General features: G+C 28.7%; 1 protein-coding gene across 2 annotated transcripts in view; it reads left to right on the plus strand.

Moving 5' to 3' along the window:
- LOC107439637 (uncharacterized) overlaps window positions 1-24,176 on the plus strand; it is a 38,933-nt gene that overhangs the window by 789 nt on the left and 13,968 nt on the right. The window contains exons 1-2 of one of the 2 annotated variants that reach the window (XM_016052303.3): window positions 11,630-11,802; window positions 22,490-22,573. The gene's annotated coding sequence lies outside the window, so the exon portion shown is untranslated. Of the gene's footprint in view, window positions 1-11,629; window positions 11,803-22,489; window positions 22,574-24,176 lie in introns of those variants that run through there. The other variant, XM_016052302.3, reaches the window with a different exon arrangement.

Genomic DNA, 24,176 nt, shown 5'->3' on the forward strand with positions numbered 1-24,176 from the left:
GGGGGGGGGGGTGATAAGCGAAGTGAGAGGGGGCGCACTTTTTGTTTTAATAAAACGATTAGTCTATTTTAAGTTTAATACATACATTTATATATTAATATACACACATATAAGAAATAAATATGCATATACACATAAAACTTTAGCCGTTTCTGAAAGCAAAAAATTCCCCCCCCCCTCGCCTATGAGGGGAGGAGTAGGCAAATAATTGTGTAAAAAGTGCGTTTTTAAATGATGTAAAAGGACATATTTTATTTATTTATTATTATTTTTTTTTGATAAACAATTCTGTTTGTAGCGTATTTTCAAATCAATAACAAAAGTTTCGAATTTTAATATTTAAACTTCCGCTATAGAATGAAAATAAGACAATTAATATAATCTTTAACTAACAAATTATTTTTCTAAAATAGTTTGTAATTTGTGCTAAATTAGCAAGCTAATTTTAAAAAAACTTGCAAAAATTGTTTGCACTTACTATAACGTTCTTTCGAGCAGTCCTTTCGCGAAAGAGTCCGTATAGTAGCTTTTCCTGCGTGCATTTTTTTTTTTTTTTGAGTTGCATTGCGGGGAAGATGCTGGAATATTTTCGTTTCTTCGTTCGCACTTGTTATCAGGTTTGACATTTAGGCAGTTTATTAATATTGACAAGTTATCTGAATTTGTATAATAAACATTAATTGTTTTACTTCAATTCTAACTTTTGACCCGCCTAAGGAGTCACTTTGCTTATAATTGAAATTACATTACAAATATTGGCTACAAATGGATTAATAGGCTATGTAAATGACATGAATGTTATGCATAAATCCTTTTTCATCGATAGAGTAAAAAAGTAAAAGTAAATGCAGTTCACAATTTGTTTCATTTATTTGTAAATTGCACAATATTTTATAAGAGGAAGTAAATAACAATGAAAATAATTTGCAATAAAATAATTTTTTAATTAAAATCTTTTTTAAAATTATGATAATTACGCAGTCTATATCATGCATTATAAATTTTAAAGATTATTCGTATATTGGAGTAGTTTGAAGTAAGCATTGCAAGTATTTTTATGATGATTTCTTTTTAATATTTGTTAGAAGAATTTAATGTTTTTACAGTTTATCTACTTTTAATATATGGGTTCTCTATTTACATTTTTCTACTTAACCCATTTAATGTCTAGAGTCCTTTTATTGGGACGTTCTTTTCCAAAAAAGGAAGGAAAAAAATTGATAGCAGAAGTGTTTCACTTTTCTAAATGTTTTTTTCCTTAAAGAAGATAGTTTTGTTTCTAATATTAATTTACTCACATAATATAGGGATCTGATTTCAAAACAAAGTGTTGCTTCAATGTTAAAGGGGAAGGTAGATAAAATTTTTACTTGGCATAAACGTATCTGTATTACCGCTTTTTAATAAAGGAAATTCCTACATGACTGCAACACTCGTGATTGGACCTAAACGTATAACCATAAAATTTACCTTTTTAACATGAATATACTGGTTTTAATTTTATAATGAAAAACTATTATAAAAAGAACTGTGTTTTGTTTTAAAAAGTTCAAGACTAAGCAAGATAAATTAATTTTGGATCCTTTGAAAGAGTGAGTCTTGCGTAAATCAAATCCAAATTGCGATACATTTTCCATTTTTAAGTAAGCTTCAAATGGCATTTTGATATTTTTTTAAGGAAAAATGTAAGAATAATTTTTATTAAATAATTATAAAATAAATAATTATTGAATTAAATAATTCTCCAAAATTAATTAATTAATTATTTTATTAATTCATTGGTAATAACAATAAATGAGCATAGCAATTTTGTTTTTCAAAATTGAGAATTATATTCATTGTTTTATGCAAAGAAAGAATGTCTGATCGCAGTTTTTCGTTTGGCACTTTGTTTGGTTTTGGTCTAGCGTAAATCAAATCCATACGATACGTTTTCCATTTTGATACGTCTGCGATACGTTTTCCATTTTGAAGTAAATTTCAAATCGCATTTTGATATTTAAAAAAAATGCACTAAAAATTTCGTTTGAAAATTCATTAATTACTTTATTAATTTATTGGTAATAACAATAAATAAACATAGCATTGTTTTTCGTAATTTAGAATTATATTCAATGTTTTAAGCAAAGAAAGAGCAGTTTTTCGTTTGGTACTCAAGAAATATCTGTAGGATGTATGATTAAGTGTATTCCAAAAGTAGTGAACAATGAAAATTTTTTTCTTCGTGGGTTAAATAAAATTGAAATATTAGTTCTAATCAGAGATGGCAAGAAATATCAAATATTAAAACAAATTTTTTTTAAACAGTTTATCGTTGCCATCAAATTGAAATAGTAGTATTAATTTCCTAGGTAATTTAAACAGAATTTTTAAATAGGTGTACACTAAGAGCAATAGTTGGATTAAAAAAAGTTTAATGCTTTTTTAAAAAGAAAGAAAACAATTGAAGTTTTTTTTTAATGTTTTGCGAAAAAGGTATAAGGGAGTCAAAATTTATAATTCTATATAGAAGAGTTGTTAAAATAACATGATCAAATTTTTTTATAGATGCAATTAAATTAACGAATAACATACAAATTTTCATAGTAAAATATGAATGCTGAAACTATTTCCTAGGTAAAATTAAACATAGATTTTAAAATTATAAACAAAATTTAAATGAATAATAAAAAGTACCATTTTTTAAAAAGTCGATGTGAAAAACTATAAAAAGTAAATGTTCTTTAGTACTATATTAAATTTCGTTTGCTTAAATTTAAATTACTCAAAGACACACGTCGCAGTCGCATCGGGAGATGATTGGTTATGTTTCTTATGAATTCAAATATTTCATAAACTATGTGACCCGTTTTTAAAATATTTCGTACGTTTTGTATTAAAACAATTACTTTTTCAATTAAACACAAATGAATTGGAAAAAAAAAACGAGTTGTAAAAATTTCCTGAATTGTAGTGGACTACGTATTGTCGGTCTATAGTTGTTACTCTAGACGTTCTATGTTTTTTCTTTTTTTTTTTTCATTTTAAAAATTATTTTTTAATACAAAATAAGAATAGTACGTTTACAGAAATCATTAGTTTTAACAGGAAAAGATATATTTGCCTGCTATATGTAAACATAATTGTTTATTTCTCTTATGACTTATTCACATATTTAATTCTTAAAATACTCCTATTTCGATACTAAAATTAAATTCTCTTACTGTTAAAGCAATTTTCTGACGCATCGCTTAACACAGCATAACGCAAGTGCGTTAGAAAACTATAAATATTCTTTAAAATTCATAACGGATTAAGCCGTTCAGTGTTAAAAATAATCGGTCTTAAAAATCTTATGTTTGCACTTCCTCTATTGCTTTTTGTTCTTTGTTATGAGACCGATACAATGGAATAAAGAACAAGCAATTTTCTATTCTTATCTGTACGATCGAATGCTGCTATTCATACAAAAAAGTTGATGAACTCTTCTGGCCAGAAAGATTTGACGATCCATCATTGATTCATGGATCGATGCTCATGAATAGCCATTGCCATCTTACGATATTAAATCTATTCTTTTACAAATTTATTTTGGAGATGCAAACGATATAAAGAAAACACTTATCTACAACAAAATTTATTCTGTTGATGAAAATGATAAGTAAAAAAGCACTCATCTTTACGCAATATTCGCTTCTTTAATTTGGATGTTCTCTTTGGTCTAAGTGTGCTACAGGCTTCATGCACTCGTTTTAAAAATCTACATCTTAATAAATCTTAGGTTATTTATTTAATTCGCAAAAGAATAGTTTTCTTTGTTATTTTATACTAAATTTGGTTGTCCGTTATTACAGTCACTGAACCGGTAAGTAACAGCTAGAGATAATTTCAATTGATAAAATATTTAACATTTAAACTTAGTAATGAATGAATATGGAATTTTATTTATTTGCTTTATGCTTTTCAATGAAATCACATAATAATAAAAAAGAAAAGCGAACTTTTTTAATGCAGAGTGTTGTGATTTCATATGAATTTAGGTCGTGTTTAATTTGACTGTACACTAATCAAGCATTAGTGAGCTAAATACTAAAATGTCCAAATGATACTCAGTGATATTTCTACCAATAACGGGCACGAGCAATACGTTCTTAAAAATTAAAAAAATAATTAAAATAATCAAATTTAAAGTTACGTTTTTATTAGTGTATTTGAAATTAACAAGAACTTTTTATTATTCAAATGTTTATTTTTACTTATTTATTTATTCATTTTTAAATATTTGATGATAAAATTTTTCAAGTCAAAATGTATATTTAAAATCTTGGGAATCGGATATATTTTATCTAAGACTACTGAAATTTTGATATCACCTTTAAATTTAATCGGCTTAGGGCAATATAATGCTAAGCTACAATCAATATTTAAATTTCTTAAGAGGTGAGGTATTTTTTTAGAGCAATTTTTGAGAAACACCACGATTTCAATGCAGGCAATAAAATATTTATGTGTTTTTGTGCTGTTATTTAGCAAGGAATTTTAATATTGTTAATAATTGTGTAAAAATGCTACATTTTGAAAAAACGTCGCTTATAACTGACATACAAGTCCTTTAGTTTTAAAATAAGTTTGAATAAATGAATTCTAGTATGCAATATTCAATTTCTAATTATCACATTCATAGCATGTGGCTTTTTATTTTCGGTTTGGGTGATGTTTTCTTTAAATTAGTGAGGTGAATTCTTTCCTTAAAGTTCTTTAAATATGTGATATTCTTGCTTAGTTTCACTTTTTGGTTCGACTTCATGTTATTCTTCGCTATTTTCCGATATTTTTACTGGATTATTAAGTTTATTTTTCTTTTTTCTTTTTCTAAGTTTAACTTGTGATATTCTATTTATTCATTTGCACATATTTTATTTTTTTAATGGATTTTTAAGAATTTTTGTTTGTATGATATTCATTGTTTTTTTAATTTTCTTATAGCATTATTCTCCCAAACCCATCATTTTACGATCTTTCATTTGACTCATAAAGTTCTGAACCTTTCAGAACAGACACTTTTTTATTCCTAAAAAAAGAACATTTCTCCAAACTTTATTACCGTTTAGAAGACATTAAAAGGCTCTGTTGAAGATCAAAGCATAAGCTTCGTTCAAAAAACTAAGACTTAATAATTACAACATGAGTTTTGCTAAAAATAAGATCTTATGCTTCTCTGAAAGCTAAAATATATTAATCCTACTAACTTCAATGTCGTTATTTCCATACAGATTTCATATAAAGCTGTTGTTTTCTATGATTAAATAGGAAAACTTCTCAATCAAATATGATAAATACAATAGTTAGCTTTCAATATTACACAATAAATTGTTGTAGAAATCCAAAATCTATCAAGTTTTGTAAATTACGTTTCATATTTTAATAATATGTGTAGACAACCTTTATCAGGATAATATTCTATGATCTGTGTTTAAAAAGATAATAAAAGCTAATAAACCTATATCATAAAAATGGTAGAAAGAACATTTTATACTTTTTATATTGAATTGTAAAGAAGGGGAAAAAAACCATTTCGAGCCATTTAAAGCATTTTTTTAAAAATATTTTTATATGACTGGATGACCTTTACATTCGAAAACAGACAGACATAATAACTTCTTTCAACTTCATTAAATTTGCTTATGAATTCAACTGCATTTTTATAATTACGAAGGCATTGTTGCTTTTAAAACTTTTTGGTGTTAGTTTATTGTTTTGATACTTTTGATTCGTTAAACATTATCCCCTGATTTTGGGGGGTCAAAAATCTGAATCCGTCTGAAAAAAGATATGTTTATTCAGAGAAAGTGCGTGTTTGTGTCTGATTTCATAACTTAAAATATCGTCTGCTCTAGTTAATTAGCATATTTGAGGTTACCCTCTCGAATAATTAAGAATGAGTACTAGAACATGAAGATTTGACTATTAGATTAAATGTTATTCAGCGTGCTCAGTTTTTCTTCGGCCCACTGTACCCTACTCGATTTTNGGGCACCTGTGAACCTAAGTCACGGAGGCGAGCAACATTACCCACGCCACACTGCCACAAACCCGTTCATAGGGTGGGCCACATTCACACATCACACACAACAGAGGACAGCACAGAGAGAAACATCCATGCCCAGAGCGGGATTCGAACCCGCAGCCATTGGCTTCGCAGTCAGGCACGCTAACCGCTCGGCCACCTGGCCGGCATTTATGGCATTCATAGCATGTGGTTCCTTCTTTTTGGTTTGGCAATGTTCTCTTTAAGTTAATGAGGTAAATACTTTCCTTAAAGTACTCTAAATATGTGATATTCTTGCTTAGTTTCACTTTTTGGTTCGACTTTATGTAATTCTTCTTTATTTCCCGATATTCTTGTGGAATTATTAAGTTGATTTTTCTTTCTTCTTTTTCTAAGTTTAACTTGTGATATTCTATTTATCCATTTGCACATATTTTACTTTTTAATGAATTTTTAAGAATTTTTGTTTGTATGACATCCATTGTTTTTTTAATTTTCTTATAGCATTATTCTCCCAACCTCATCATTTTACGATCTTTCATTTGACTCATAAAGTTTTGAATCTTTCAGGACAGACATTTTTCTACTCATAAGAAAAGAACATTTCTCCAAACTTTATTACCGTTTTGAAGACATTAAAAGGCTTTGTTGAAGATCAAAGCATAAGTTTCGTTCAAAAAACTAAGACTTAATAATTACATCCACGAAGACAAATTTCCTACTATACTCGATCCAAGAGTTTCCTTGTCTTCTGGATTGGGTTCAAAATTGCAAGGCTACGGAGTTGAACATTAGTAGTCGTAAATCCATAAAATTGGGTCGGCTGTTCAACGACTGTTATGAAACAATAATCATGAAAAACAAACCCAATGTTCAACGGAAAGTACAGTAAAACCTTTTTTTGTGCGGTGGATAGGGACCGCATAAAAGAAATCGTACAAAAAAAATTTCGAAAATTTTATAAATTCTTACATATTATAACAACTTTGTACGATATACAACCTAAAACTCTTTTTTTATGCGAAGGATAGGGACCGCCTAAAAAAAGTCGGACTCAGAAAATGCATCAATGATTCATGAAATAGATGAGAGAATGCTTTCAATTAAATTAAATAATTAAATTAGACCTAAAGAAATTGTAAGAATATTCAATTCTTCATTGTACATATACATGGAGAAGTTTTCAAATTATACATTAAATAGTTTGCTGCTATTCGTCGTAAACCGAAACGTGCATCTTCTTGTGATGAATTGGTTGAAAATCGCTTTCGTCGCTTGAAGATAGGATTTCAATTGACTTGTTTTTTGGTACCAGTGATCAGTTTTTGTGACGACGGTCGACTGGTCAATTGCTTGTAAACGTCACGATAGTGAGACATGCATGATCTCAGCTCTTTTTGGAATTTTAAGCGTCTTTCCGCATTGGTATCTATTTTCGAAATATGGATTTCTGCATATATTTTATCTGCTGTAATAGATTCCGGTTCTTCTTGTCCAATTTACTTATGATTAAAGAATTAAATAAAAATCATAAAAACTACATATAAATAGAAACAAAAGTAATTAATTTATTTATCTTTAATTTCACTATAAAATGAATCCTTAATCGCATGAATCGTGTATAAAACTCTGAATACGAAGTGTATAGTATTTGAGATACGCGCAGAAGAGAATTTACAAAATAAATTTTAACACAGCAGACGATTTTTTACTGACTTACTTCAACTTGTTTAGCATAGAATAAATTTTAAACAGAAGAGAAAATGGAGTTGATAATAAATGAACTAATGAAAATAAATAAACAGAGCATCGCGAAGTCCAGATACATCGTTGTCAAGGAAACCACGCAATTAGAGTTCGGTCCACAACATGTATATGCACATAGATAGGAAACATTAAACTGGTGCTAACGCCGCTAACAAGGGAAACTAGGGAAGTGTGACTCGCTAATTTTGAAATAAACTAGTGGGATGCATGCCTTATGAGGAATAATTTTAGGGGGCAACATTCGTTTCGGCCCATAGAAGGTCCTATGAGAGATAAAAAATAATTCAATATATAGAAAAATCGGTATTTTATTATTTCAATGCAGACTATTAGTTATTGTAATTGTCTCATACTCCAATTAGTTTTGTGGTATATTCACGTACTATATAATGCATATTTATTGTCAAAATTGATTTCAAAAATTTTATATATCTGTAGTTTTTCAGAAAAACCCGTTAGGTTAATTTAAAAAACAATTGACATCAAACTTTTAAAATTTATTTTTTCCAAAAAACTTTCCAAATTAATTTGAGTATAAAATTGCAAATCAATTAATTAATTAACAATTAATTAATAAAAAATGTATAATTAATTAATAATTAATTAATAATTAATTTTCTGATTACTTTATTAATTAGCAAATTAATTAATTATCCCATTAATTACAAATTAATTGGATTATGAGACAATTACAATAACTAATAGTCTGCATTGAAGTAATAAAATATCGATTTTTCTATATGTTGAAATATTTTTTATCTCTCACAGGATCTTCTATGGGCCGAAACGAATGTTGCCCCCTAAAATTATTCCTCATAAGGCATACATCCCACTAGTTTATTTCAAAATTGGCGAGTCACACTTCCCTAGTTTCCCTTGTAAGATTCATAAACCGCATAAAAATAAATCGCACAAAAAAAATCGCACAAAAATAAAATCGCACAAAAATAAAATCGCACAAAACCAATCGCACAAAAATAAAATCGCACAAAACCAATCGCACAAAAAAAAATTCGCATAAAAAAGGACCGCACAAAAACAGGTTTCACTGTACATCAATGATATACAAGCTGTTAATTAACACATTTAGAAGGAGTTACTAAATTAGCCATTTTTAGATATCTCTGCAGAGATATCTTACATGTTTTATTACATGAGTTTAGATTTAAATAATTTGTTTTATTAAATGTTATAAATTTAGTTCAAAACATACCCAATAAAGTAGAAATAATAACAATAAATTCTCCTTAAGATGGACCCTTTATTAAGCAGAATGCCGTTTAAGAACGAAAATTGTGCATCGGGAACCTTAGAGTAAATAACATTTAGGTTACTATAAGGTTATAGTATACGCCGAAATGTACATGGTTAACGCGAAGGTTAAAGAAGATATGAAAGATATGAGAATTTGTCTAAGGCGGAAACGTTTTCCTGCACTGAGAAACTGCCTTGAACACTGACTTCATGCAGTAGTTTTATTAACCAGAATTACGATTTTTTTTTAAACCTGAAATATCATTACTAAGGCCCGGATTTTGATGACATTTGCATTTTTGTGCATTTTTGGACATTTTTTGTCCTTTAGAGCATTTTTTGAGATTTATAGGGCATTTTCTTTAAATTTTGGGGCGTATTTTGCATTTTAAAGCATTTTTTAAATTTCTTGTTAATTTTTTCCAATTTTTATTATTTTTTATAATTTTTTATTATTACACTGGCTTCCAAACAATGAAGAAAATTTCTAGGATATTAACAGGTGAAGCAACATCTTTTCAAATTGAAGAAGAATTGTCAGTAAGTGTGACCGTCCTTTTCAAGTACGCACCAATAACATCAGTAGACGTTGAAAGAAGCTTCTCCTGGTATAAAAATTTGCTTTCAGACAAGAGACGCTCGTTTACATTTCAAAATATTAAAAAAAAATTTAATAATCCACTGTAATTCTGATATTTAGTAATATTATGAGATGGAAGTTGTTATATTCATTTAAGTTTCTATACAAAATGAAAATGTTTTGGAGTCAATATATTTTCCTTTTTTTTGTTATTTTAGGATATAAAACATATTTTTCAAACTTTAATGAACGTAGAACAAGTATTGCATTGCTTTATATTTTTTGAAACGACTCATAATAATTTTAAAGAGTAAAACATTGTTTTAGTTCAATATTTTTCCTCCATTTAAATCATGTCATAAGGCATTTTTAGCGCAATTTTCGCATTTTAAAGGCATTTTTTGCACTTTTTAAGGGCATTTTTTGCACTTTTTAAGGGCATTAATTGAGATTTTTTAGGTAATCAAAATCCGGGCTCTAATCATTACCATACGGAACGGCAAGTTTATCAGAATTTTTTTCTGCGTGTAATCTGTGTAATAATCCCTTATCAATTTTTTTTGTACACGAATGCTTCATTATTAATTGTCGAAATTCGTGCTGAATTTTCCGTGAGTTCTTTAAATTCTTAGTTTTACATTAATGATTAAGAAAACAGTAACAATAATACATCAAGAAAAAAAAAAGAAGCTGAATACTTTGATGGCATAGAAAACTATACAAATAAGTTTTAAAAGGATATTAAATGACTGTAAGATAAAAAGCAATTCTAAGAAAATTTTTCGCTGAAAATGACGAAAACAGATTTCTATATGATGATCTATGTCAATATGAATTTTTACATAACTAATTACAGTATTGGATTAAGAGCTTTCGGGTTTCATTAAGAAGTTTACTTTTTTAGGCCGATTAGAAAAATGCTAAAAACTAGCATTTCCAAAGAAATAGGAGTTAGGACCTTTCAATTTATTAGAACAGTACTGTCGCTGACTATGTACAACATAAATATGTTGCAAGTAGAAAAAAAAACGCATCGATAATGGACTTCTAAATTAAAATAATATTCAAATGAAAATAGAACTATAAGACGACAAGAAAATATATTTTACAAAACATGCATAGTAATGAAACATTCAATGAGAAATTTTTTCTCAATGCCCATCCCATTGACATTTGTTATTCAGGTATTAGTAGGGGAGATTTGTTGGCCACTCTTCCAAGGGCACCATATTACGTAGGTGAACCAACGGTGCTCCCACAGTAAGGAGACAGATAGTACAGAATGAAAGAACATCCATGCCTTTCCGGGATTCGAACCCAGGACCTTTCTGTTATGAGTTCAGCTCAATGACAGTCTGGTTGGTAATGAGAAAAATTATAATTTTCTTTTTCAGAATTAGTTTAAATTTTAATGTGATAGAATCTTAAATATTTAATAAAAATTGACGTTTAATATTTCAAATGGAATTTTTCTTCAGATCCGATGGATTAAGTTTTAAATAGAGAATGTATATGACTTTATTTTTCATGTGCATTATGCATTCCATTAGAGGAATAAGTCTTTTTTTCAAAAATAAAAATATCATTAGTGTTCCCTCTAAACATATATAAACCAATGAATTTTTATAGAACAATTAATCAAATAACGACGCGAAATGAAAATAAGGGTTAAGAAAAGTATGTAGGCTGACCAACTGAGCAATTAATTCTACAAGCAATCTAAATGCTGCCGGTGGCGACTTCTAACCCTCAAAATAAGATTCTCCAATCCTGACCTTGTATCACCATTTGTAGGCCAAATAACGGGGTTTATGAGCTATTTGCGTGTAAAAAATATTATATTTTTTGTTTTTAAAAAACTCCCATTGCGTTCTCGCTTCGGAAGTGGAAACTTAACACCTTTTTCTTTCGACTCGTAAACAAAACCTTGCCGTATGTTCTGAATTTGAATGCTGCTCCAAATAGTTTCCATGAATTACTCTTTCATTTCTTGTTTCAACAGAACTTAGTGGGTACTTCAAAAGCATCAGTTTATTATGCATTGTTTGCGGATTATAAAGCTAAATTTAACATCTTCTGTTAGCGAAGAGATTTTGAAAGATGCTTTTTCATCTTAAGTGAATTTAGGCTTAAGATATAAAAGTTCTTCCTGAAATTCAGTCACCGAAGACAGGTAAATAAATATTTACTTTAAAGTTAAACTGATTAAGATTATTTTTTTTGGAATAATGACATGTTTTATATTTTATATGATTGTAGATGTTATGGTGCATTAGACTATTATCAAACTTTTCAATCGTTAAATTTTGTTGTTAAAGACAGTGATGCAACTCTAGCTGATCTCTAATCAGGAAAAATGAGAGGAAGCCAGTCTTCCTTCTTGCCTCTAGGATGAATAGTACTAATTACCGTAAAAAAATTAATTTTACTTTAAATTTTATTTTTTGTAGGATATCCTGTCTTAAATTGATATTGGTACTTCATTTGTTACAAAAAATAAATTCATAGCAACTGTAACTAGGAATAACTACTACGATTAAGCTAGTTCTTCAAATTTTAAAATTGCATTTGATTTGTTTTATTTTGCTAAAGGTATTTCAAATATGGTTTTTATTAAAAAGCAGTAATAAAGTTTATGATATTTTAGACAAAAATTCACCAAAAAGTTAATATTTCTTTACATTGCAAATGAAAGTGTTTATTTCACTTTTAAATTTCTTTTGCTAATTTAAAGACATTAAATGTTTAAAAAGTGAATAATAACAAATTGTGGGTTAAAATTCCGTAAAAAATATGGTTGCTATATTTTATTAACGTTCGAATATTTTGTACCTGCTAGCGAAACAAAATCCCAAAACTTTATTTAAAAATTGTTTCCCAAATGTTGGATTCGTTTTAAGTTAAGAGAGAAAAATCTAGTGACGACAAATCAAATGAATTATTTTTATTGCATTGATAGAATATTTGTTGAAGTTTTTATTTATAGAACATTTTGAATTAATCTGTAGAGCTTCCGCGTTTGACAAAATTCAAAATTTCAAAATTTGTTTAAAGATCGTCTTAGTTTCTTCTTTCCAAGAACTTATCGTTTCTTCTTTCTCTCCCCACCCCTTTCACGACAATTTGTCTTAGTTTTCTCACAATTAACTCTATTCCGAGCTTCACAAGCCTGTTCTGAACAATATTTATTGTCTTAACAATATTTCTCCAGGAAAATCTTTGAATAAAGTTCTGGATTTTAGAATTGGATCAATTCGCTATGATTTAATTGATTTAGAGAAATATTAGTGGAAATAAATGAAAACGATAAAAATTTCTCTTAATTATTTGCTGAAAAAATAATCATACAAAGGAATATTTTTCTTGTGTTGCCATATACTCTCTCATTTCATAATTTTAGGATTATTCAATCTCAGTTTTTAAAATGTCATTTTTATCTATGCTTTTAACATACGACAAATACCTACATCATAAATGGGATCTAATCAGAAATCTTTCTACATGAAACAGGGGTCTTGATTGCGAAAAAGTTTAAAAATAAATATTTGTACTATCATTCTACATCGAACAAAAATTGTAGTATCTCCAATTTTTCATAAGTAAAATAGCTAATCTCAAAGCTTTTCATTTAGTCATAAAATGATTAATTGTTATATTAATGTAAAGATTATATTACTGGATGAAAAACCTTTGGAATTCTATGACCTTTTAAATAAAATGAATCGAAAAGATAAGTTCGTAAAATTAAATTTAAGAAAGCTGTGAGTTATGGAGTACGCGATTTGCAGATAACAGTTATGTCTAGAAAACATTTTTTTCTTTGTATCATAATCGAGAAAATATTTATCGGCATTTGAAATGGATTGCATTAAGTTTATTGTTACATAAAACGTGCATAAAACTTACATAAATACTTACAGATAAAGTGATGTGTGCATTTAATAATAGCATTAACTAACATTAACTAAAGGGCTATATTAAATTTAATAAAGGATCCATTTCATGAAAATTCTAATATGCTGAATAAAACTGATAGTAGATCATTTGGAAAAACCATGTTTTGTCTTATTGACAGAAAATATTGAAGGTTGAAGGCTGAAGGTTGACAGAAGGTTGAGGTAAGACGGAATGCTAACTTGGAATTAACTTTTAAATAAATCTAAAAAAAAAATGCATTGAATTTTTTAGTATACTGGCATAAAGATGATGCCAATTAAAAATTTTGATTCCAAGTTTTTACTTCCAACTATACATACTGTTACAATACGCATGGGAACATTAATTACAATCATTAGTTCTACCTCAAATAATTAATAGCCTAAAAAACTGTAATGATACATAATCGTTTCTTTCTTCTGTAAGACAAACAAATAAAAACCAGGTTTATAATCTCAAACTATTTACTCCATAACAATCAGACGATAAAAACCAAACAACAAACGATACTTTCCCGATCGTCCTTGTCTACGCCCTGATGCAATGTTAAGGTATTTTTTTTATTCCACACATAAAATCCACTAAATGCTTGTTACGTCACGCTTCTTTTCTATTTCTTAAGCGAAGGGAGTTTCCATTAAATATTCTTTTTGTTAATTTATTTCTCTATCAAACGATTGTTTGAGAGGGAAAAAAAGGTCAACAGTGGACGGAAGCTAACGGAACTAGAACACGCGGCATCTTTTTAAAATAGAGGTCGACCTCCCCTGCGGCTGAATTTATGAAATGATGGAAAACGGATTGTGTGATGGTATCACTAGACAAATAGCACGAGATGAGGTATCATTTTAAATGATGCTGAAAGGCCTTTATTTATTTATTTTTCGAAATATCGTGTCGTCTTCGTATTCGTTTCAAATTTAGGTCGTTGAGAAAATGAGAGACAGTGTTTGCTATAGGCGAATTTATAAAATTTAAGTTATGTTTCTATTATTTTTTTGTGTGTATAGATACTCTAAATTTGAACTTCAACCTGTGTATTGACCTTCGAAAGTATGCATAGATTTGGTAAAAACGTGTTTTTTTTCTTCGATGTATAGAATATCTCTTCCATAAGAAGCATAATTTTTAAACGAACACGCTACATTAAACAATTTCCGACACATACTACAACAATAGTACATTAAACGCATTATTTATTTAAACTGTTGATCATATTATGTAAATAATTCTATTTTTGATTGTATTAGTTCTTACTCTGACATTTCTCAGTGCATGAAATTTTTAAAGTCTCAAATTAATGTTCTATACTTATATTTGATATAAAACGATTATATTTGATAAAAATAAACTTGATAAAAACATATATTTGATAAAAAGAACAATCTATAGTATATTTGATAACAAAAACAAATAACTTACATTTGATAAAAAAAACGAAGTTTGTTACATTAATTGGTATTCACTGAAATGTATGAAATGATTTTGTTTATAAACAGATTATTTGTTTGAAGCTTTGTTAATATGATGCTGCTTATTTTATTTACCTTTGTTAATGAGTTGCATCTCTATGTGAACATTTAAGACTTTTAAAGGCTCCTTTTCACTTCCTTGTTTGGAAAAGGCAACTGAGTTTTTAAATCTAGTATTGGAATAAATGAGGAGCTTCGTATATGAAGGTTTTAAGCATTTAAGATCTTTCTTGAAGAAACATCTTATATTTTAGTTTTATTTGACTATTCCACATTAGTCTTAGCAAAGTTTTTAAATTTCGCAGATATCAGTGAATGAAGGTATTAAATGACAATTTTGAGGTGTTTTTGGAGTTCCACGAGTAAATAAGCGAGAATAAGCGTATAAGCGAAATTTTCCACGAATAATTTTTTTGTAATATTTTTAATTTTTCTTTTTTAAAAAATATTAGAACGAATGGGATTTTAATATCTTACGTAGGCATTGTCTTGCCTGCAAAAATAAACAAAACAAACCCCTCACCGTTTGTGTTTACGTTTTGAACAGCTGCAGATTTTAATTTCCGAAATCAGACACAAAAATCTACTTTTTCCGAATTAACATTGTTTTTTTTTCAATTTGGAAGATAATTTAACCAGGAGAGCCGTCTAAACTTTTCACCTTTTAACGTTTATTTCACTGTTTGCTTATTTCGCCAACTAATGAAACGAGAATTTCGCTTACAATTATAAAACTTACTACTTTTCAAGATATTCCATGTAAAAAATAGCTCTTTTACTATTTAATTTACTAATGGTTGAAAAAATGTTGAATTGTAAGATATACAAATTTTTTCGCCAAGTCAATCTACGTTATTTTAAATTGTAAAATCTAAAACTTTAAACGAATCGGTTGGACAGTTCTTCGAGAATATAAGAATATTCCCCTTAATAAGAGTATGAGCTCATTTGAATGCCTGATTTCGTAACTTAAAGTATGGACTATGCTAATAAATAAGAATATTTAAGGTTAGAACCTCGAACATTTAAATTTAAGATTTTGTACGTGATAATCCGATCATTAGATCAAAAATAATTAAGGTTTTGTCTTTTCATTTTGCGCACTGTTCAAAGTATGTATTTTTAAGATCTATACATAAAAAAAAAGAGTTCACACGTTTTAGAACTAAAAAACACAATTTCAAACTTACGATTTTAAGCTGAAACGACAAACGATTTCTTTCTACAATTGATATAATTGGGTATACTATAGCCTACGTCACAGGTTGTGTTATTCCTACTAAATTTAACCCATGAACGGCATTTTCTGCGAGCCTAACTTCAAGCCACAAATAAACAAACGAAGTGTTTGATCGTTTAAATAGCTGCTCGCCAGATTTTATTGCATTATAAAGAAAAGTAATTGATATTCGATTTTTGATTAATAATTGATTTATGTGGATAGTGGCATTTATGTGGATATTGGCATAGAATTTAGTATTGCGTCATGGTAAATGTTATTCCTACTAAGTGGAAGTAGTTGTGTTTTTTTTAATATTAAACCCAATTAGAACAAAATCTACAAGTAAAAAATTATAGTATAAAGTAGTCCGTAAAATCCAATTTCACCGTACTGTAATTTTCACATTAATATTAATTTAGAGTGATTCAGGGATTTTACTCTGAGTGCCGGTACTTTTTGCCGTTATCTGATTCGGAATTTTTTACAGTGTAATAGTACTTCGACTTTGATTAAAAGCGAAGTAACTGTCACAAAAATGGAGTTGCTGATAATAAGCCATGCTAAATTAATTAACATAATTAAACCATATTAAATAATAAGAAAAATTTATCATAAAAATAAGGAATCAAAAAAAGTAAAATTAATACTTACTGTATTAAGAAGTTGTAAGTAATTGGGAGATAAATAGCATTTTTTATTATTTTACTATGTTCATGAGAGGTGTAAAATGTTGATTTTGTAATTACTAGAACTAGTCTTATAATAAATACAGAATATAAATTTAACAAGAAATTTAATGCGGTAACTTAAAATATTCTGCAAACGTTGATAGAAGCAGTTAACACATTAATATTTTCATGCGCGAAAAAACGCTATTTTCCATATTTCCCAAGTTTGTGTACAAGTTGTTTATTAATGTTCTAAATTTTTATCAATTTTTTTTCTTATTTGTAATCAAAACCCTTGTTCGAATAAAAGTTTAGCAATTTTTTTTACCTTTCACTTTTTTCATCTTATATAACATGTAGATCAGGTTTTGCTTGAAGCGGCTGATTTTTTTCCTATCAAATAGAAAATGTAAGGTAATTCCCAAATCACCAAGGCTAATGTGACCTTAACCTCAAATGCCTAATCAAATTTCTGTTAGGTTTGGTTTATTTGAAACTGGAAAGTAAGAAAGATGCTTTTTATTAGAAAAGTAAATCTTCAAGACATGCTCAGAATGTAATTACTATTATTTCTTAAATTTTTAAGAATCACGATATTTGTTTTAAATTTTGATAGAAGAATAGTTTCTTTGATCATATTATTTGACAACATATTTTATATTCATAACAAGGGCGTTATGAATATAAAAAAAGGTTAATTTTTTTAACATCGCATTAAATCAGGTTTAAAGCTGTTCAATATTGTAAAACTGATAAAAATTAAAGAGTTAAAGATGATTTTGAAAGTCTAGAGATGGTCTTTCTTTGTTTTGTATATCAGTTGACTTCTTTAAAATATATGAATGCTATTATTAAATTTGCTATTTGTTTGCTAAAATATTCTATTTTTATATGAAATCAGATATTGCTATTAGGCATATAAGCGCAGTCACGAAATTGTGTTTTATATTAAGTAATATGCTTGTTACAAAATGCTATTATTTCTTCCACATTAATAAGTTATCAATCTGAAAAGATGATGACCTCTGATAACTCTGTATAACTTGTTGTCAGCGGTGCTTAGAAGTTCTATACATTACTGAATTTCAAGAACATCTATTTAATATGGAATTCAATCCACTTAAGTCCCAAATCCACTACTACCGCTATCTACCTCGCCATTTTAAGTTTTAAAATCGGGTACATAACATCCAATTTACTACAGTATGTAGAAGTAAAAAATTATACGAAGTTTCTATCCGTATGACTTGGCCTTTGACACGCAAATGAAAACGATAACTTTTCTTAAAATTTGTTTTTCATTTTTCTTCCAGTATAATTTTAATTTTTAACTTCTTTCTAAATTCCAACTGGAAGGATTTTTAAAGCTCCAAAAAGCCTTGTGTTTCGTTCTAACACCATTAAGGTGCCATTTAGGATTTGATGAAATAAAATAATTATCACTAAGAATGGTTGCATAGTGTCTGATATTAAGAATTACTCTAAAATACCCTTACACCAATTGAACGAATTTCATGATAAAACGAAAACATTAGCTATCCATACAAAACTATCAAACACCCACTATGTTATTATATAGAAATTTTACAGAGCAGAACGCATTTATCTTAGTATGTAATTTTACAAAAAAGTCGTTTTTCCATTTCTTCTATTGCTGCTGTTGAATAAAATATTATCGAATGTTAAATGGAGCTTGCGTTACGGTCGTTTTAGTCTTGAAAATGAATTCAGACAAAAACTCAGAATATGGGGTTTTTCTTTCCAAAAGAATTAATAAATGCTTGAGAACAGAATATCGACCGTCATTAACCGTTCCTTGCAACATTTAGTTTCAAAAACATTCTTTATGCATTAATGGAATAATGCTAACTTTTTTTTATGTTTGTTCAAATGTGCTAGATTATTTACTTAGTGTAGTTCCATTGATATTTTGTATTCTTTCATATTTTAAGGTGATTAGCTTGTTTTATAAATTCAGGATATTTTAGGCTTGGGGGGGGGATCGTGATGAGATGTAATGAGAGAACCCAATCTAAACTGCAAATTATGAAGAAAAATTGCATCAATGAATTTGACCAATGTTATGAGAAGGAACTGCGGTGGCTCAAGGAATAGAGCGCTCGCCTCCCAATTTGATGACCCGGGTTCGAATCCCAGGGATGGCTGGTCTATACGAAATCCGCATCTGGCTCGCACCGACCACAGTGCTAGCCTAAAATATCCTCAGTGGTAGACGGATCATGGGTTAGAGTCCCCTTGATGTCTGGCTAACCATGGGAGATTTTCGTGGTTTTCCTCTCCATGTAACACAGATGTGGGTTTGTTCCCTCAAAAAGTCCTACACGAAGTCAAATTTCTCCCAATACTTGATTCAGGAGTTCCCTTGTCTTCCGGGTTCAAAATTGCACGGTTATAGAGATGAACATTGGTAGTCGTGAACTCAAAATTGGTTCAGCTGTTCAACGACATTTATTAAAGAAATAAAATGTTGTGAGTAGGTATTTCAGCAGTGAATTCTATATAATAGGAAAGAAAACCGTTCACTATCCGATTTAAATAAATCTTTTTTTTTGTTAAATCTGCAACTAATTTTTTATTCTATGAATCAAGTTTCAAGAACACGCTTCATGCATTGATGAAATGTTACCCCCTTTTTCTTTTACCCGAATGCTCTTGACATTGTACATAGTGTAGTTTAATAAATATTTTAATAAATATTATATAATTCTTTTTAAGATGATTTAAAAGGTATGAAAATATTTATAATGCAGCTAGAGTAAAGTCTAAATTTTAGAATCGTTGGAGTTAAAAATCGCACTGTTAATTGGTTTTTAAAGAAACCTATAAACATCACACTTTTGATATCATTTTCATCGTTGATTGGCGATATATCGAAAAAAAGATTCATCAATAAAATAGGTTAAGCATTTTTCCTTCCCTCCTTTTTAATGAAGTTCCTTGTCTCATAGAAGAGCAATTTGAAAGTTATCCATCTATCCTCATACACAATGCTGTTTAACCGGTAAGTAAGCTTCATCACTGAATAAAATCAACGGAAAGCCTTGGCTGTTTCATTGGCGCCAAAAGGAATGTTTCTGTAATTTCCTAGCTTATTTTCTTATTGTCAACGGTAAAAGTCTATGAAATGACCTCAAAGAGTTTTCCTGCCTCAGAGAAAGCTTGTGAAATGTGGGTTAATAAAAGAGAAAGACGAGTTTCTTTTTGAATAGAGTTGTCCTTTAAATTACCGGCTTCGGAGAAATTTAGAATAAATTCCAATTCCATAAGAAGAAGTTTCTAATTATTTGGACCAAAGCTTTTTCTTAATCTTTTTATATTTTTTTGTTGCTTCTTTAGGCAGTTTAAATTTAATTAGGATCCTATTAATTATGAGGAAATATTTTTTAAAATTATGCGATAAAAAGCGGCATGCTTCTAAAATTTTGCATTTAGGTTGAGGATGACCTAGAAAACAACTGATACAGACGGGAAAAAACTCAATTTAAAAAAAAGTACATGTTTAGTTTCCTTCAATTGTTTTAATTGCAATTTTCTAATTATTACAATGAACACTAAAGCTAATTTGGGTTACATCCATATTCAACATGACAGCAATTAATAATGCTCATTAATGTGTTCAGAAGCTGAACATTCCATCAAAATTTGTCGTCTTTTTGGTAAAAATTAGGTCAGAACAGACCCTTTTATAGTCTAATGCAGCCGTTCCCAACTTTTTTCGGCTATGGAATCCTAAATAGTCGATCTTCTTTCATCGGAATCCAGATAATCATTAGCAATAAGGAGCAAATTAATTAAAGAATAGCAACCAAATATTTTACAAACATTTAATACAAATCCAATCATTTTCAATTTTTTTTTGCTTTCAATTAAGGTTTTCAGACGAAACAAAAACTTTTTATGAGTTGGAGAGTGGTTATTAGGAAAGCATATTTCTTTACTGTTGACTTTCATAAAAATAACCAAAATATTAAATCAATAATTTGCTGATTGTATTCAAAGCTCGTAATCCTAGGAGCCCTTGTGACCCGGCGACGAAGCCCTAAGGTTCCGCAGAACTCCTTAATCTAGTAAGTGAAGACAATTTGCTGAAAAAATCAAACCATGCCGATATTCAGCAAATATGCGGACAAATGGGAATTATACGGTTTTTCGCCACTTCTGCATCTCTGCACAGTTCATAGGATCCTAAATGTAATTGTTAATCAGAAATACTGTGGAATGCAAGGAATGTTCAAGTTTTAAGACACAGTTTGAAAATATCTTTTAATCTAGGCAAAATAAGCGGCTTATAGTAAATATTTAAATAATTGATATTTATTTAAGCTGTTATAGCAATATCAGTTGTTATAGTAATATTGTATTATTGTTATAGTATAGTTATACAATATTATATTGATCTGTTATTATAATATCATTGTGCTATTGCAATATCCGTTTTCCTGATAAGAAATGATCATGTATTTTAGTTTCTTGGAGCTTATTTGTAAAGCATCAGGGTAGAAGTTAAAATTTAAATAAATGATTTTGGGAAGTTTGCAGGATTTGCAATCTGAGTTCCAGTCTTGAACGTCCTGATCGGACATCACAATGATTTTCTTTCCTCCTTGTTCAGAATTTCTATATTCAGTAACCAATTGATACTTTTAACTTTTTTTATTCATGGCAATATATTTTATTGAAATTAAATACTAAATTTGTTTTCGAATTGAGTTTTTCTAAATGAAATTTTTAATTAACAACCTAGTCCTTAAGAATTTATCATAAGATGATGAATAAGATTTGAAGGAAGCCAATTCTGTGGAAGTTATATTATTCACATTATTGCTTAATCTTACGGATGTTCTAAAAGAAGAAAGAAAACGGTGTGATTATTTTATGCACTTATATTATTCTCAATGGTAATGACGTACTGAAAAAAAGTTTATAGTCTAAACCTTCAGAATATGATAAAATTTACAGTGTTTCTGGCTCTACGGGAACACAAAAATGATCGACAGTTTTTACGGAAACGCTTTGGTAATGATTTTGGTAAAATGAACAATAAAACATGGTTTTATAATATATGTAATGAAATTTGGTAATTTTACCATGATACCTTAAGGCATGGCATAAAAACCATCTATTCGGTTAAATTTACTTTTCAGTTTTGTATTTTTTGCTAAATAAGTAGATATAAGATCTAAAATTTTTGAAACAAGAATTTCTGACAAACCATTACCATATGAAGGGAAAAAAATTATCAATTGAATAGTTTAAATGCTGCATATTTTGGTTTTATAAACCATGATTATGCCTTTTTTTTACCAGAGATGTCACTATCTTACATTTACCAGATTTTTGTGAATTATAAGTACCAGATTTTATTTATAGTCTAGTAATTTCACCGTGTTATAATAAATTTTTTTTCATTGTTTATGAAGTATATGTATTCTACTTTTTATTTTACTTAGGAGAAAAATGAATAAACTTATGTTATATATCTTAAACAAGTGAATGTTTTGATATTTTTCTTCATTAATCATTATTACATTTTGTTTTCAGGAGAAATTTAGAAATGATCTGAAAACTTCTTTCTTACTGAACTATTGACAACCATGCATGGAATTATAAGAATTTAAATATAAAGTAAGCTATTTTGTATATGCTTTGAACAAATCTTTTACATATTTATCGCTTTTTTCAATATATGCTATATAATGAAATATAGCCACACATTTTACTGAGCAAAAAAAAGGAAGAAAAAAAGGGGGTGGGGCGGGGGAGTATACTTTCCCATACAAATCTTTAGCTTTTCTAAGAGAAGCTTTAATAATATTATTTGTTTATTATTCAGAACTTAAAACTAATTAATTTAGCTGTTGAAATAGGGGATACATATTATTAGTTTATAAGACAACTTTGGACTGGTATTTAATGAATTATTTTTCATAAGCTATATTGGCAAGCCAAATTATATTCTTCATAATATTTTCGTCATTATTTAATTTTTAATCTCACCGAATCCCTTACTCGATAAATGTATGGCTTATTTTTTAGTCAATATTAACTCAAGGTTATACAACCGAATATCAAAATCTATTTTCAATTTTTCTTTTTTAAAAATTATTTTCATTTTAACATAATTCTTTAATGGGTTGCTTTAATTTTAACGAACTTTTTGGGATTCATTTTTTGTGCCAAATTTTATGTATATGAACGTTAGACATCGTGGCTTGACTTTTAGCAAAATGCATGTTCGATAAGGCATCAATAATGGATCACGCTGTATAATCCGACCTAAGCTTAACGCTGTTTTTCGAAGCTCTGTCACCAAGGAAAAAGAGGTTTAAGTGTCTTACACTTGAAGCAATGCGATAATTTTAAATTATATATATAATCTTGCCGTGAATCTAAGCTTTAGACCAGACATATAACTCAAATATCTTAAATGTTATTAAACTTTTTTAAAAATTGCTAATCTGTTGACATTTTCCCACCTGGATGAAAATTATCAAAATCACTGCCGTATTCTTAGTTTTTGCAAATTTTTATGAGCCCAGGTACGCCTTGGAGTAAGTTTTTGAGTATTAAGAAATTTGACCACAAACGCTTTTCTTTTTTACAAAACTGTGGTTTTTCCCCATATGGACGCTGCACCATTTTCAAAATAAACGTAAAGCACGCTGGTTTTTGATAGACTAAACTTGACCTAACAGCCATATGTAACAGTTGCAAACTCACAGCTGTTATAAGAACAGCATATTATTCGCGAAAAAGCATCATTTCATATAACGACGGAGCCTTTGAAAAACAACCTTTATAGTTTATTTTGTAACTGGTTTTTGATTAAGCAGGGAATTCTTAAAATTCGTGGCCTGTTTCAATAAATCTCTGTTTCTATTAATTTTATCACTCAAGTTTATACAAAATATAACAGTGGATCTTAAAAATAATTTCGTTTTTCAAGTGGGCCTTAATGAAAATCTGGTTTCATTAAAATAAATGATTATACAATACTGTTATTATAACAGTAAATGATTTATTCGAATTTAGATGTAATTGTTCATGCTTTCAACATACACCGAAGAGCCATTACATTATGACCACCCTGCTAATAACATGTAGAACCACCTTTAGCCCTCAAAACTGCTAGCACCCACCGTGGCATTGATTCCACAAGGTGCTGATAGGTAGTCTGAGGTATCTGGTACCACGCGCTCACCAACATATATACATATATATATATATT

Source organism: Parasteatoda tepidariorum, chromosome 4, assembly GCF_043381705.1.
Source record: "Parasteatoda tepidariorum isolate YZ-2023 chromosome 4, CAS_Ptep_4.0, whole genome shotgun sequence".
NCBI lineage: Eukaryota > Metazoa > Arthropoda > Arachnida > Araneae > Theridiidae > Parasteatoda > Parasteatoda tepidariorum.